Source organism: Leptonychotes weddellii, chromosome 6 (genome assembly GCF_054177405.1).
Source record: "Leptonychotes weddellii isolate Sample4059 chromosome 6, ASM5417740v2, whole genome shotgun sequence".
Classification (NCBI taxonomy): Eukaryota; Metazoa; Chordata; class Mammalia; order Carnivora; family Phocidae; genus Leptonychotes; species Leptonychotes weddellii.
This window is the reverse complement of record NC_138374.1, coordinates 88,939,099-88,956,428: the sequence shown is the minus strand read 5'-3', so window position 1 is coordinate 88,956,428 and position 17,330 is coordinate 88,939,099.

Here is a 17,330-nt window from a genome sequence, read left to right as displayed (position 1 = left end):
GGTCCTTTACCTGGGAGCTCTGCCACACTCAGGCACCCCCGGTTTTTCTGTGACCCTGAGGGTCCTGAGACCACACTGTCCCGGAGGGTTCCACCCCCCGCTTAGCCACCAGAGTGACGTCCCTCAGCGGAGCAGACTTTTAAAAGTTCCGATTTTGTGCTCCGCGGCTCTATCACTTGCCAGAAGCGGCCGACGGAGGCCCCTCCCCCCGCCGTCTATCCTCCCGAATATCACCTCGGATTCACTTCTCCGCACGTCCTACCTTCCAGAATGTGGTCGCTTTTCTGATGAGAGAGTTGTTGCTCTTCTTTTCTTCGATCTCCTGTTGAGTTTGTAGGTGTTCAGAATGGTTTGATCCCTATCCAGCTGAATTCCTGAGAGGAGACGAAATCCAGGTCTCCTACTCCCCCGCCATCTTGCTCCGCCCACCGGAAGATCACTTTTTTAGCTCATAAGGGGAGATTCCTTGTCTCGAGGGCTTTGATAGATTTTTTGGGGGTGGGGGTGCTAAAGAGTCTTTTGGCTCTCCTCAATTTCCCAGATCCTATCAGCTGGAACTGCGTTGGTGTACAAGGGTCAGGAAAGATTTCCCAGGCTAGTTTGGGATCCATGAGGAACAGGGATAGTAGTTTGGGGTTCACACTAGAAAAATTGGCCTTTTCGTTCATATAGTCCACATACTGTACCTGAGAGCAACATGTCAGCCAGAAACATAGCTAAAGGCAAATAGGAAGCAAAGCAAGAGCTTACTAGGTGATGTTAGCTTGATATTCATGTTTGCATATTGAAACAATAATTTTTAAAATATATTTTCCACTTAGAATCATAGTTTTAGAACTAGAAAGGACTTTAGGGAATAAAATTCTGAATGGTCTCACTATGACAGCTTGAGCAGGGCAATTCTTCAATGTGTGGGACTAGTTTAGTGATTACCATGTATTTAGCTCGCCTGGTACTTAGTCAATAAGAACCAGTGATACCTCGCTGGCATTAGGAAAACAGAAAACTGTCCCTGTACATCTCAAGATGTTCCTATATGGAAGTACCACATCGTGATTCACTGAGAACCACTTACAGATCAACTTACTTATTTTATTTTTAGACAAAAAAAAAAAGGGAAGGATATTAATAGATTTATTCAAATTGTAGTTGACTAGTTCAACAAAAATATTTCATAATTCTTATGATGTATCAGGCACTGAGCTAATTGCTGAAGATACAAAGATTTATGAGACACAGAGTACAGAGTCTAGCAAAGGAGACAGACACATAAGAAGGTAATTTCACTATTACCTTCACACACACACACACTCACACACACACACATACACACTCACTCACACACTGTCCAGTGTGCTGAGTTGTATGACATTAAATAGGTAAAATAGCAAATACATAAGGTTCATGGAGCTGGAGGGAACTTATAATCAAGGAGAATGCACGTGATGCCTTTCATTTGTATCTTCAACTACATTCATATGTATTTTTCAGTCATTAATCTGGTAAATGAATGCTTACTATGTGTCAGGTAATGTTCTGAGCATTAAGGATACATTCCTTCATGCAATTTATATTCAAGTGGCCTTCTTTGTTGCTACTTTCCCAGTTGTACTCCTCAATGACTGCCAACAGTGGTCTATCTTTAAAATTTAGGATACTATCGGTAAGTGTTAAAATGAGTACTCTTCCATTTCACTATTGCTCCCAAACCCAGAATACCATCAAGGGGAGACCCAACACTTACTGGCCCAGGAGTAACACAGAAGCCACTTAGACAGAAGTTATCATTTAAAAACAAAAAAACTTTGTTAGGAGATGGAAGGGAAAAATGAAGAGGGAAAAATTGGAAGGGAAGATGAACCATGGGAGACTATGGACTCGGAGAACAAACTGAGGGTTCTAGAGGGGAGGGGGTGGGGGAATGGGTGAGCCTGGTGATGGGTATTAAGGAGGGCATTTACTGCATGGAGCACTGGGTGTTATAAGCAAACAATGAATCATGGAACACGACATCAAAAACTAATGATGTAATGTATGGTGATTAACATAACATAATAAGAAATAAATAAAATAAATAAAATAAAAAATAATAAATAAAACCTTTGAAATTGCTTTAGAAGGCTTAAAGTTTATGAAAATGTTACGTGTAATGATGAAAATGTTTTAGTGATGATTACTGTACAGATCAATCTATAGTGATGATTATCTGCAGATCAATCAAGTGGGTTTGAAGATTAGCATGCATTTATTTATATGAAACCCAGTATGTTTGTGAACTAGTTTTGCTGGCTTGACTTCTGAAGGCGTTAGAAGAGATTCAAACGTTCTTTGATCTTTTCATCAGAGAACAAAAAGTACCCTGTTTAAGCACACCCGTTAACACTTTCTGATGGGATAAAAGTCTGTGGGCATACAATCATGGGTTAATAAGTTATAGCAGAAAACTGCTTTCTGTCTTGTGGAAAACAGGACATGCTTCACTTATCTAGTACAGGCTCTACCAAATTTGTGGGATTCTTGCCTGCTTTTGCCTTACCTATAGAAAACTCATATCCAGAAATAGTAAAGCCTACCCTTTGAATTGCTTAAGATTAATTACCTTGTTTGCTTCAAGAATCTTGTAACCTCCTGCTCTGCACTTAGGCCTCTGCTCTGCACTTTATTACCTAAAGTCTTTGCATTAATAAACAGGAGAGTCTAAGAGTGGCTTGGGGAGTCTATCCTCAGGCTCCCTCTCACCTCTCTTGACTCAACAATAGTCTCAAGTCATTACTTCCGCCGCAATGGGTTTTGCTGGTCAAAGCCCACAGGATAGTGGTCGGAGCCCACAAAAGTCAGAGTTGTTATGTGATGGCTATTTAATTAATTAATTAATTAATTAATTTTATTATTATTACTGTCATTATGTTCAGTTAGCCAATATATAGTACATCATTAGTTTTTGATGTGGTGTTCCAATGATTCATTAGTTGCATAAAACACCCTGTGCTCATCACAACATGTGCTCTCCTTAATACCATATGATGGCTATTTTATAGTAAAATGATTTTTTTCTTTTCATTCCAAGGACTTCCTTAGGCTCAAAGAGGCACCCACTTATTTTGACATCTCAACTTTCACGGTACTGAATATCTACTGTCAAAAGAAAATTCAGAGAGATTTACCTGATATGAATATTTTATTGAGTGAGAAACAAAATAGTCTTGAACAGGGAGACTTCAAACCCAAAAGTGGTATGAAGCTCAGAGGCATTATGTTACAGGATGGCTTATAAAGTGAAAACGAGGAAGTCGTTCAACCTTTACAATGATGATGATGATAATCACTGTCAGATTATTACAATATAAGTTTCCAGATGGCAGGGGATTGTTTAAAAGTGATTATCTTATCCCATTTTAGGAAGATGACACATTTCATTTATGATTTTTAGAGTTAAATTGCATTTACACTTATGAACTAAGCTAGACTAAGTTTTGCTTAAGTGGCTTAGCTGGTTCTGTCTGCTCAGGGGATCTTTAAGCCTGATCTCCATCTTATTTTATTTTGACACTATAATGCCTTAGCTACCATTATCATTGTAATTGCACAATGATATTTCATTTCCAAAAATAGATGATAGATTTTTCAGAGTGTAGGAGTCATGTATTTTTTTTCTTCCTTGGATTTCTCTTGGCACAATTCCTAGCATGATGCCCAATGCACACATATATTCTTACTGGATTATTTACTGAATGGTCTGAAGTTTTAGAAATAGGGTCCAGTTTTAGAAGCAGAAGCCTAGTACAGGAGAAGAGGCTATGATCTTTAGCTATCTTCCTTGCAGTCAAGCCCATATAAAGTTATGAAACTGACAAGTATTGCTGTACTGCTTCTCACTGTCCTTCACCTTGATAATATCAACCATTGTGACATCGTTGCTAAGGGTTTTGATCAGACCTGAAAAAAAAAAAAAGTCCAGTAACAGAAATATTTTCTTTCCAATTGGAGACCTTGCATTCCTGGGAAATAAATCAATCTTTACAATAAAAAGCAAGCATTTATAATTTTTGATTTATAATAAGAAATATGTATTTGGCCTTCATCCTCATTCTTGGCACAGAGTTCCTAAAAGCCATGGAATTGCTAAGTGATGAGAGTGGTAAAGGAATCTTTTGTCATATTTAGGAAGTGACTTTGGTTCCCCCAGGTCACCTAAGAATGGCAGGGATATGCAAGAGGAGCCAACCATGGTGCTTAAGAGGGTTGGAACTTTCAGTCTTATCCTCCTGCCTCTTGGGAGGGGAGAGGGGCTGGAGGTCCCTATCAAAGGCCAATGACTTAATGAATTCATTACTCCATAAAAACCCAAAAGGACTGGGTTGGGGAGTTTCTGGGTTGGTGAACAAATGGATATTTGTGAAGAGTGGCATGGAAGCTTCACACCCTATCCCCATACCTTGCCCTATGCATCTCTTCCATCTGGCTGTTCCTGAGTTATAGCCTTTTATAATAAACTGGCAATTTAGGATGTAAAATGTTTCTTTCGGTTCTGTGAGCTGCTCTAGTAAATAAATTGAACCCAAAGAGGAAGTCATAGGAACCTCCAAGCTGTAGCGAGTCAGTCGGACAGTCACAGAAACTTGTGACTGGCATCTGAAGTGGGTGAGGCAGCAGTCTTGTGGGACTGAACTCTTAACCTGTGGAATCTGATGCAGTCTATGGGTAGATAGTGTCAGAATTGAGTTGAATTGTAGGACACCCAGCTGGTGTCCAGAGAATTGCTTGGTGGTGTAGGGGGATTCCCTCCTCCCCCTGCCAAATGTGAGAATTGCTCTCAGTGCCATAATATTAAATAAGAATGAGATGAATGAATAAACATTAGGCAACATTTATGCATAGTCTCCCAATGAAAGTCAAAATTACCAAACAGTAAACTTGTTAGTCTTTTTAGTGGTGTGTCAAACCAACGAATTATCCAAAGACTCATATATGAGCTGAAAGTCTAGGTAGAAATCTACCTAGCACCAAGTTTCAACTTCCTCAGTCTTCAGAGCCAGTAATAAGACTAAGAGATGCCTGTGGGTAATATGATGGCACTCAAGACATGGGAAGAAAAGAAAAGACAAAGAGGAAAAAAATCGAAGAAGAGTGATTTAGAATCAGACAGATCTGGTTTGAAACTCAGCTCCAACGTGTATTAGCTGCATGAACTTAAGAAAATTATTTCATTTCTAAATCTTTTTTAAAGCAGTAGAACAGGGATGTAGACTACTGCAGAAGGTGGTCACAGGAATAAATTAGCTGATGTATATGAAACTTGGCAGAGAGTATTTTTGCACACATACTCATTTAGCAGCAAAGCATGATCATTCTGGAAGAAAGCACAGCTGGTAAGGAAAATATAGGCACAAAAATATATTCTGTTTAAGAGAAGCTTTCTTAGGTTAAGACAGTGCATGTTGTAGCTCTTAGTAGAAGTAAGCAAGTAGCTTGAGAAATCAAGTGGTGAATCACTGAAAGTGGCCTTTATTTAATCACTTACACCGAAGCCAAACCTAATCTGTTTTGCCCTGACACATGCATTTGAGGATTAAAGATTCTTAAACATCAGTGAACACCAAGATGAACTTGAATGGATTATGAATCAACATAAAACAGATTACCATGACCAGGCTCATCCCAAGCCTACTGGATCAGAAATGAAGGGCAGAGTCCAAGAATTAATCACTTCCCTTGTAATACCTCACTTCACTCACTAGCTCTGAAAGGAAGAAAGCAAAAACCTTCCCCAGGCATTAGAACTGCTGAGTTGAAGGATCAGAAAAGTCCAGCATATAAACTTGACCAGACCACACTAGATTTGGTACCCTTGGTTACACAAGCTACAGGTCCTGGCTACTTTGACCAGGTCCTTAGTAGGGAGCAACTGCACATTCATATAAACACCCTGCTTCATGTCTTTTAAGGTAGTGCTACTTATATTTATGCTTAACTTAGCTACAGGGAAGGCCATCTGGTTCTTATTGCAGAGTGTGGGTTTGAGATACTCTTAAATTCTTGTGTAACTTGCATAAAGTCTAGAATAAAAAAATTGCTTTTTCTATCTATTGGATATTTGACCTTGGGTAAATTACTGAATGTTTATGAGTTGTAAGTTTTTCTTTCATAGAATGGGGAGATTAACATTAGCAACTTGATAGAATTATGTTATAGTAGTAAATTCCTATATTACATGACTATTTTCTATTCTAATCAAGATTCTGAAGGCTCAAATAGACAAAACTCAGGGAAACAGCATTAATTCTATGATGTTGCCGTCTAAAAAGCTTAAACTATAAAACTACCCAGTACAGAGCCTGGCATAAAACAGGTTCTTAGAAGTACCAGGGCTCTCTCTAACTCTTTCCTTAACTCATGGCAACTTTTCATGTTCTGCCTTGCTTGTTATTTTGCACTGTTATTATTATCTCTTGCATTATTATTTAATTTCCTGTTTGTCTTGTCTTTCCAATTACCCTTTAAACTCTTCAAAGAAAGAGAATACATGTTACACTCTTGGTGATATCCCCATGCCTAGCATAGGACCTTGAAACAAAAAGTAGTCAATAAAAGTGTCATTTGATATAGGACACCAAAAAGAGTGATAGGAGTGACAGGAGTTTGTGGTGAGCAGAGTTAAGTGTGTCAGATGTAGAGTAGTGCTCACGTTATGGATGTTTAATCTCTTCCAACAGTTGGGCTGTGGCTTCTGCAAAGTCCTATCTTCATCTTTCAAACTTCATTTATCTAATCATTTAATTTGAATACATATTTGAAAAACATTTAAATAATGGAAATAATCTTAAAAGATACAGTTCTTCAGGCTGGCTCCCCAGGGAGAGGTTGGGAGAGCTTTAAAGAGGACTTGGTAGGAAAAGGGTGGTGGGTTAAGCATGTAGAGGTAGAGATTTATTGGCACCTGTGCACTTAAAGGTCATGCTTCCTCATGGGTTGCATGTCTAGTTAGCATGTTAAATCTCCATCCTTGGGCATGATTTTTAATATTATAATGAGGGAGAAAGGGTGAAAGTTCAGTGCTGGGGTGAAAGTTGGTACAGACTGGTTTGGTCTGATTTTTGCCAGTCTTTGTAGTCAAGTCCTTTTTTGGGTAAACATTTCTGCCTCTGCATTCCTGCAAGATATGCTACTCAATGGGCATAGAGTTTTAGCTATCAAGGAATGCTGGATTTGGTGGTTAAGGTCAAGGGAACCTGAATCCAGTCTCTGTTCTGTTTCAGCTGGATGTCAAAGACAGGAACTGGACCTCTAGTTCTATAGAAGAGTTCAGACGGATGAAATTTGGAATGTCTTAGTGAGAATGAGAAGCCCAAACTGAGGGCATGAGGGTGTAGAAATGGGCTTATGAGTTGTAAAATAACTGTATATAGCCTCAAATGTATAACTGAATATGAGACGTTTCGGACTAGATGAGGTTTTACCTATATTGGCTGGATCTGGCACTTAAGGTATAGAGTATGAATTAAAAATTGAGTGATACTTGATGAACTGTAGAAATTGCTCAAGCCTGTTTGGAAGCCTCAGTCAACTGAACTTATACATGTTAAATGTACTTTGCTTAGTAAAGGATCATTATGGATCCACCTGAGTTATGTTTTAAATGGTTTAGGTTAACTTTGGAAGAAGGGGCACCAGGAAGCAAAGCAGTGAGGTCATCTGAATTTTGGAGGCTCAAACCAAGAGATTAGGCAGCACTGATAAAGAAACCCAGGCACAGTTGTGGCCAGGAGGCTGTGCTCTCGAGTTCTCCAACCCATCACCCTTCTCCTCACCCTTGGAAACCCTGGTAGCCCTGTGTACTTGCAACTCTGTAATTGGCATGATGTCTCCCAGAAGTTGAAGGAGGCCAATAATGACAGTGTTGGCTTTTAAATTGTGGAGGGGAGATCAACATATTTGTAGAGGGAGATCTGACTGTTGCTGTGGATTTTGAGGATGGCTTCCTCAAGGAAGGGTAAACAGAAGGACTAACTAGTGGCAAAGATGACAGCATCAGTGTTTTCCTCCTTGGTGCCATCTTCAACGGACACTACTGTTTCTGTAAATGCCTTCATATTTGACCTTGTAATAACGTGGCCTGAGAGAATGACTTTAAGAAGATCACTACAACTATGGGAAATTGCTGAGCAAACTTGAAATTAAAGAGGTGACTAGGATTCTAGGATATCTTGGCTCTTCATTCAGGTTTAAATTGTGCCTTATTCATCTGGCCCACAGGTACAAATCTTTCACCACACTGTTTAGAAAATGTGTTCTCCTTTCTGAAAAGATGAAGCCATGACTCCAAAAAAGGGCAGGTAATTTTTTTTGATAGTAGTATGTGTGAGTTATAGACAAAACTGCCCGTATTCTTGTGTCAGATTACAGGCATTGGTGGTAGTCGTTGGCATTGTGGTGATGGTGGGGCAGCCACTAGGAATGAAAGTATGAAGAGGCAGGGAGTCTGTACCTTTAGCAAAGCCCAGAAAGTGAGTGAGAGATGAAGTCCCAGTAGCATTTGGGGTAAGGAGCTGAACCTGCTCCTTAAACTCTCCTTTCAGAGTCAGCTTGGCTGCAAGAAGGTCACCCTCTTTGCTCTTCCATGCAGAAGAATGAGCTAAATGCCAAATCTATGGTACTTCTATTGCTATAAATGAAACGGACATAATTTCACTGTAAAAAGAAGAGTCCCTAGTCAAGTATATTATAATTTATTATCTTATTATTAATAAATTCTTTGTCTTCCCTCAAATTGAATATATGTTAGTAGGCCAAAGTGCTTGGTATATGTGGGGAAATCTCTCATGACTTTGACTATTAGGCATATAATTAGGATAATCTTTTGTAATGGGGAAATTACTAGAGGTCATCATCTCCTTAGATGACCTTAATACCGATTTATAATCTGTGGCCCTCTGACTCTGTCCTTGGTATCACTCTTCTGTGGGAAGTAAAAAAATATCAGATAGTTTGTGTTGATTTCTGGGAAACAAATGCTGGGGACAGTGAAAGCATCAGATAAGTATACAATAAATCTTGGTTTGTACTATTTCTACTTTCTGACCTTCCTTGGTCCTCAGATCTTTGGTTCTAATGCATGTCTGGCTGTATTACATAGACTAAAGGCAGAGTGGCTGCAGGTACTTAATATACTTCTGTTCCCCATTAGAGTTGCACTAGAAGGCTAAGGATATCAAAGTAAAACTTCTCTCTAACTCAAAATTGATGACTGTCTAGATTACAAAAAAAGATGACAGACCTTTTCTAGATATTCCATTGGGAGTTCAGAGTCTAGGACATTGCCTCTTTATCAGTTGACAGCCTCATAAGCAAGACACTAGCACAATGAAAAATAAAAATACAATAAAGTTCAAATTGGAGACATATTCCTTTAATAGACTTAACTCTCTCCACTGGCTATGTACTTGATCATGCACAAGTTATTTAGATTCTCTAGACATCAGAGTTCTCATTCATTTCAGTGTATCTCACACTGTTGTCCTAAAATGAAATATTGCACATAAGGCTTCTGGACATGGAGAGGCACTAGGGATGGTGCAGTGGTATTAACCTGAGGAGTCTAGTCTGTGCATGGAGTGCTGGGATCTTTCCATGACCAGGTGTGGAAGAACCATCTGAGCCATTACTTGTGGGTTTTTTTTTTTTAACACTCTTTTTATAAGAATGTGGCCTTGAACATGGCCTTGAACATAAAACAGATTGTGTACATATTGAAGGGAAATGAATAGTTGGAAAGAACTTTGGGAATGAAAAAAAGTCAGTAAAAATGTGAACATGTGAGAGATACTGAAGCTGACCTTAGAAAACACTGCCAGATTTTTCATGTTAGCGATACATAGATCTGCAATAACCCATGGTGAGTGTTTAGAAATGAATCCCTTTTCTTGGTTGAGAAGATAAATTTTGTACTGTAAAAAATATGAGTGAGTCATAAAATATCACACGTGTGATCTAAAAACTCCTCCAAGTTTGCAGCTAAGCTTCTTTTCTGATTTTTTCCCCCCTACTTTGAACATAGTGATTGAGTTAAATTATCTTATGTCTACAGCTTGAAGCTGATGGCGGTACAAGAGATAAAAAGTGATTCATATGTGATCACCTCAGAAAACTGCATACAAGGAGCTATTAAACATAAGCATGAAAGATTTTTTATGAGCTTAAGAGAAAGCAAAGAGTTGGGAAAAAGCTGAAATGGAAGGCAAAGCCTGACGGGATGTGCCAGGGACACCTGAAATCCTCATCCAAATCCTACACAGTTGATACCTGGTGTAATAGGCTTCTACCTTGGAACTAAAAATAGCTTGAGGGCAGTTGACCAACTGACATCTGCTTCATGTGCACACATACAACCACTGCTCAACTCCCTAGGGTAAGTTTTAGTTTTCAAGTTTGACCTGTAACTTTCCTAAGATCTTATGATATCCTCTCAAGAAAGAAGAAATGATTTTATCTTTTAAAAAATTTTATTATTAAGGTTTTTTTTTTTAATCCTGGTGTAGCTAACATTCAGTGCTATATTAGTTTCAAGTATACAATATAGTGTAGAAACCTACATATTTTAATAGAGCTTGATAGGATATGATTTTATATTAAAGCTTCTAAAACAAAATAAATAAATGCAAAACTTTGCATTAAATATGAACACAAATTTTATTTTATATTTATGCTTGGCTACAGATTAGAAATAACCATCTTGCTAACACCTTTTTCTTCTCTTCTGCCACCTCTGCTACCCCCTCCCTCCGATAGAAACAGAACACAGGAGTTTTGGAATCAAATAGATTCCAAACCAAATAGATTGGGGGTAAGAAAGGGAATAGAAGCAAATGTTTATGGGTCTGGAGCATGGAGTTGAGCAGTTTCTTGGATGATGGCATCTATTTTTTCTATGATATAGGGAGCAAAGTCATCTGTTGAGAACAAGTGGGCAAGTGGTATAGGAAGAAACTTTGGGAAAGTGTTAAAGGTAGGAACTAGCCACATGGCTTCCCTGGGGCCCCAGGGACTAGTTGGGTTTGAGGAGCATGAATTTCTAATAGAACATAATTTGTTCACATGCAGTAGCACCTTCTGGGTGCTTGTGTGATTTTCCTCCAGGAGTAATGTCAATCTAGGATCTAGGATCTAGAAAGGGGATACAACTGAAACTGTGCCCCACAGGGTTGATGAGGTTAAAATTATCACCAGGAAGAACCCCACTGACCCCCACCCCCCTCTTCTTCTTCACAGGAATGTTAACCTTATCTTTTAGAGGCGAACAACAGGGAGAGCTCCAGTGGCTAGACCAGTTTGAGCTCGACCACAGACTCACACCTGCACAGATGGATTATGGAGTGTCTGAAGGTTAAATCTACCCCATTATAATGTTAAAATCTCTGCCTAAAGAGGAGCACAAACCTCCTTGTTAATGACATAACATACAATGCATGTATAGGCATGTTTCCTAAGTATGCATGTATGACCTTATACCCACATTTACATGTGTTGACAAAACTCCCCTTTCTGAGTATTTATCCTAACCCTAAATAAAAGAAGCCCACTCAACTGCACTCAGGGAGTCACAGCTTTGGAAGTTATTACGCATGGTTCCTCATTGCATCTAATCAATTTTGCTTTGGCTGACAATTCCACCTGGTATAGTTTCTATCTGTGTCTCACCGAGGAGCGAATTCACATTCATTCAGTTACATAATGGGTGAATTGATCCAAGATTTGTGTTTTCTTAGATGGGTCCAACAGAAGAAGGGTGGTGGAATTGTGTCTTTTGTTAGGAAGGTTGCTGAAGTGAAAGACAAGAGTCCTAGGCTATACAAAGAAAGAAATGAAGATGTGAGGGGATGGGCTCAAGAGTCTGAATGTCCCAATAAAGTGGAGACCTGGTGTGGTAGGAATGAAGGTTTTGGGATGAATTGTATCCCAGTGAGTAAAGATCCCCCTCAAGGAGGGCACGTATTGCAAGGAGCACAGGGTGTTATACATAAACAATGAATCATGGAACACTACATCAAAAACTAATGAAGTACTATATGGTGACTAACATAACATAATTAAAAAAAAAAGATCCCCCTCACCAAAGAGGCTGGCCATCATCCAATCCATTGAGGGCCTGAATAGAACAAAAACATGGAGGAAGGGTAAATCTGCTCTCTCTTTTTTTCAGCTGGGACGTCCAAGTCCTATCCTCAAACATTGGAGCTTCTGGCTCTCAGTCCTGGTTCTCCAGCTGGCAGACAGCAAATAGTGGGCTTCTTGGCCTCCATAATGATTAAATTGTAAGTTCTGGGCATAAACAAAAGATTTGAAAGAATACCATTTTATCTCACCCGCCCCGCCAGGTGGGCTTGTCTCCTCACTGGGGAGACAGAACTGGAAAGTGTGGTTCTGGCCACACTTCCTTTAAATTCTCTTGATGGGAGAGAGGGATGAATGCACTCCAGGGATCCACAGATCTGGGGAAGAAAGGACTTGAGCCTCCTGCCCATCCTTATAGATGCAGGGAAGCACCGGGAAGCTGATAAGACCCCAGAGCTTCCCAGGTCCGGCATGAAGTGAATATAAAAGGCAAAGTGCCTTAGGCAGCCCCATCTAATGTCCCACAGTTGGCGTTTAGAAAAAGGAACAGGTTTTGTCATGTGTCAGGGAGGCCTGAGTGGCTGAGACAGCTGAGCGTCATGAGGTCTTGAGGTGAGAATGAACAGGGCCCAGGGATGAACTAATGTTGAATGACAGAATTCCTGACAGACATGAGGTAGAGTCAGCAGTGTGGGGATGCTGAGCAAGGACCAGCTACATCCACTTTCTTGTCACCAGAGCACCTGCTGGCTTGGAGCTACCTGAGCCCTTTAACATCCTGTCTGCAGGATGGACGGGGGGACAACAACTGAACTGACTGAGAAGGTTTCTGTCACTGGGCAGAAAGGGGGTTTAAACAAAAATTAAGTTGTTGTGGAAAAATACGGTTAATATAGAAAAACTAAATGTCTTGCATATTAGAATTTGTGCTTGTGAATAATCTTCTGTACAGTAGGTAACATTTATTGCTTAATATATGCCAAGAACCACGCCAAGTACTTCACATCAGTTCCTCAGGCTTTATCTCCTTGGAGTTGAAATAAAAAACAGAACTTTGGGACTAATCCTTATCATCTTGTTCCTCTTATCCTTTATATCCAGTTTTCAAGACCTATGGCATCTATATCCAAAATATACATTGACTCCATCCACTTTTTTTTTTTTTTTTGCCTGGTACCACCATAGTCTAAGTGACTCTCAAAGCTGCCAGGTACAGAGACCAGAAGGTAACAGGCAGAACATAGAAAGCTAAGAGAGAACTGCCCTGGCAAACTTTGATAGTGTCTTAAAAGGGGTTACTGGGAAAGGTACTTACACATTCTGGGGACTGGGGTTATCAAAGGGAGGTTTTAAGGCAGAAGAAAGCAGGCAAGGTCTTGGTCAGAATTTGTGAACTTGGCAAGAGATGCTGGTCTTGGAATCTGTTAAAGAACAAAATTCAACTGAGTAAATTTGAAGATCTAATTGGCTTTATTCAACAGTTCATGGACATCATTGCTTCTAGTAAATGGAGGGGCACTGGGAGGATCTGTACAAAATGGAAGGATTTTGTAGGCAGAAATGGGGTGGGACACGGAGGTTATTACCAAATGAAAAGAAAGGATTGTTTCAGGCAAGGTTACCTTCCCTTACAGGAAGACAGGGGGTCTTACCGTGCAGATTACCTAACTAGTGCTGGTCAGAAAAATTCCACTGATTGGTTTAAAATTCCACTCCTGGGAGAGGCTGAAATTGCAGTTAGGATAGGTATTAAATTTTGGTGGCACTTACTATGAGTGACTCCATTTTGGGCCTGTTTTTTTTTTTTTAAATAGAACACATGGGTCTGTTCAGAGTTACTGTTATATCAGTTAATCTGTGATCTTGGAACACTTGGGTCTGATGAAGGGATGGTTTGTGCTGCACATCATGGTGTGGTATAGTCTATCTTGGTACAGTTCACTACCACTTCTTTCTTGGGCTTGTGCAACAACCCAACTGGTCTCCCTGCTTCTAAACTTTCCCACCTCTAATTCTTTCTTAACAAAGCAGCCCAAATGATCTTTTTTAAAACTTCAAATTGGACATCATTTTCCTGCCTCAAACTCTTCATTGGTTTCCCATGGGACTTGAAATAAAACCCAAAATTCTTGGTACAGCCTGCACTCCTATCAACCATTCCAGTATCATCCTGAGCAACACACCCCACCCAGACCCCATCCCCTCCCCCACTATGTTCCATCCATCCCACCTGTTTTTAAGGACTCCTTACTGCCTCTGTGCCTTCACACATGGTGTCTCCTCTACCTGAATGATCTCCAACTCTTCCACTGCTACATTCCTACATAACCCCACATCTCAGCAGAAAGAAGCCTCCCAAATCTCTACTTTATATTAGGTCTTTTTATGACATGATCTCAGAGCCTATTATATTTCCTTTCATAGCGTGCATAACAATTTATAATTGGACACTAATTTGTACATTTATATGTTTAAGATTGCCTTGCCAGTAAATAGTAAACCCCATGAGCTTACTACTGTACCCCTAGCACTGCTTGGCAGACAGCACTTGGTAAGTATTAATGATGAAGGATAGTTGGTAGAAAGGCAGGCAGGGACAAGGGGCTCCCACCCTAAGAGGAAACCACCCTTAAAATGATTTTATACCACCCTGGAAGGAGCCCTCCACCCTTTCCCACATGATAGATAGATGACAAAAACCTGATCAGATGACAGGCTCATGGAGGGTTAATCAGATTAAAACAGCTCACCAACAAGCCCACAGAACCCCCTAGACTTAGAAACTCTGGGGGCAACACTCTTGGGTTCCCTCCCTCTTCGGGAGCTTTGGACTATCACTCAATAAACTTTACTATCGCTCAATAAACTTTGCTGCCCACGACTCTCCATCTGTTCTACCTCTATTCTTTGAAGTGGTGTGACCAAGAACCACGGGCACTAAAGGAAAAAAAATCCTGTAACATTAACTTAATGACAAATGAAAGAATTGCAGGGACTGTATTTGGGCTTGGTTTTGGAAAAGAATCTGGGTGTCCTTCTGATGCCCCAGGCTCACACTTCTCCATATACCTGAAACTAGCTCGGTCTGTTTGGTCTTGATTAAGGAAGGTACTCAACCTAATTTTTAAAAATTTTAAGTAGGGATATATCCTTCCTACAACAAATAAAGTTGTTGGGAAGGTAAATATGTATAAAGGTTTGTAATAATCAGGATGTTTGCATGAACATAAGATCCTGTAACCAAAGTGTGATGCCCTCATGTTATGAGCCTAAAAAGATTAGAAGTCGCAGAGCTTAACAATCAACAGTTGGGTAGATTAGAGTCAGAAAACGGGTTTGAATCCTTGAACTTCACTTACTAGTTCTGTGTCCTTGGGCAAATTACTGTCCTTGTGCCTTGGTTTCTTTATCTATGAAAAAGGAATAAAAACCCCTTACCTTCAGAGGGCTATTATGTAGACGAAATAATATAACACATACAAAGTGCTTGGCTCTTAGGAAGTGTTAAAAAAAAATTCAAGTAGTAAATTTGAAGATCTAATTGGCTTTCTTAAGCAATTCGTGAATTAGGCAGCTCACCATCCAGCAAGTAGAGAGATGCTCCAAGGAACTGTACAAAATGAGTTTTTTATAGGAAAGAAGGTGGAGAAAGGAAGTTATTAGGAAAGGAAAAGAAAGGACTATTGGATTGCTACATCTTTTTGCAGGGAAGGGAAAGGCTGACTTTTCTTTCTTTTTTTTTAATTGGAGTACAGTTGACACAGAATGTTACATTAGTTTCAGGTGTACAACATAGTGTTTCAACAAGTCTATGGGTTATGCCATGCTCACTACAAATGTAGCTACCTGTCACCATACAAAGCTAGTAGAATAGCATAGACTATATTCCCTGTGCTGTAACTTTAATCCCTGTGATTTATTTATTCCATAACTGGAACAATGTGCCTCTCACTCCCCTTTGCCCATTTTGCCCATCCTCCCACCCACTCCCGTCTGGTAACCATCAGTTTTCTGTATTTATGTGTCTATTTCTGCTTTGTTTGTTTATTATTTGTTTTTTGGATTCCACACATAAATGAGATCATATGGTATTTGTCTTTTTCTGTCTGACTTGTTTCACATAGCATCATACTCTCTAGGTTCATCCATGTTGTAGCAAATGGCAATATATCATTCTTTTTATGACTAATATTCCACATATATATATATATTCCCCACATCTTAAATCAATTCATCTATTGATGGACATTGGGATTGCTTCCATAGCTTGGCCATTGTAAATAATGCTGTAAAGATATGGGAGCATATATCTTTTTGAATTAGTGTTTTTTTTTTTTTTTCTTTTGTTTTCTTCAGGTAAATATTCAGAACTGGAATTACTGGATCATATGGTGTTTCTATGTTTAACTTTTTGGGGAAACCTCCATACCATTTTCCACAGTGGCTGCACCAGTTTACATACTCACCAGCAGTACATGAGGGTTCCTTTTTCTCCATATTTCTCCAACACTTGTTATTTCTTGTCTTTTTGATGTGAGTCATTCTGACAGGTGTGAGGTGATATTTCATTGTGGTTTTGACAGAGTTTTTATTTTTTATCATGCAGATTACTTCACTAGCACTGATCAGGAAATTTCAGATTGACTGTTAAAAGATCACATTCCTAAAATAGGTTGAAACTCTAATTTTTGTTTTGCCGTCCTGGGGGGGCAAATGACTCCATTTAGGGCTTGTTTGTTTGTTTCTTTTTTTCTTTCTTTCTTTCTCTCTCTCTCTCTCTCTTTCTTCTTTCTTTCTTTCTTTCTTTCTTTCTTTCTTTCTTTCTTTCTTTCTTTCTTTCTTTCTTCTTTCTTTCCAACAGAAGAGCCCCATAAAAGTTTACTGTGATCAGTTTAGACACAGAAGCACACTCTGGGGAGGAGCTATGGGAAACCTATGGAAACTGCAGAGCCAAGCATGTGCCTGTTATTTTGTGATTGTGGCTTAACAAAATAAAAAGTTGTAAAGAACTTTTATTTTTTAATTTTTTAATTTTATTATGTTAATCACCACACATCATTAGTTTTTTTAAAATTTAATTTTTTATTGTTATGTTAATCACCACACATTACATCATTAGTTTTTGATGTAGTGTTCCATGATTCATTGTTTGCGTATAACACCCAGTGCTCCATGCAGAACGTGCCCTCTTTAATACCCATCACCAGGCTAACCCATCCCCC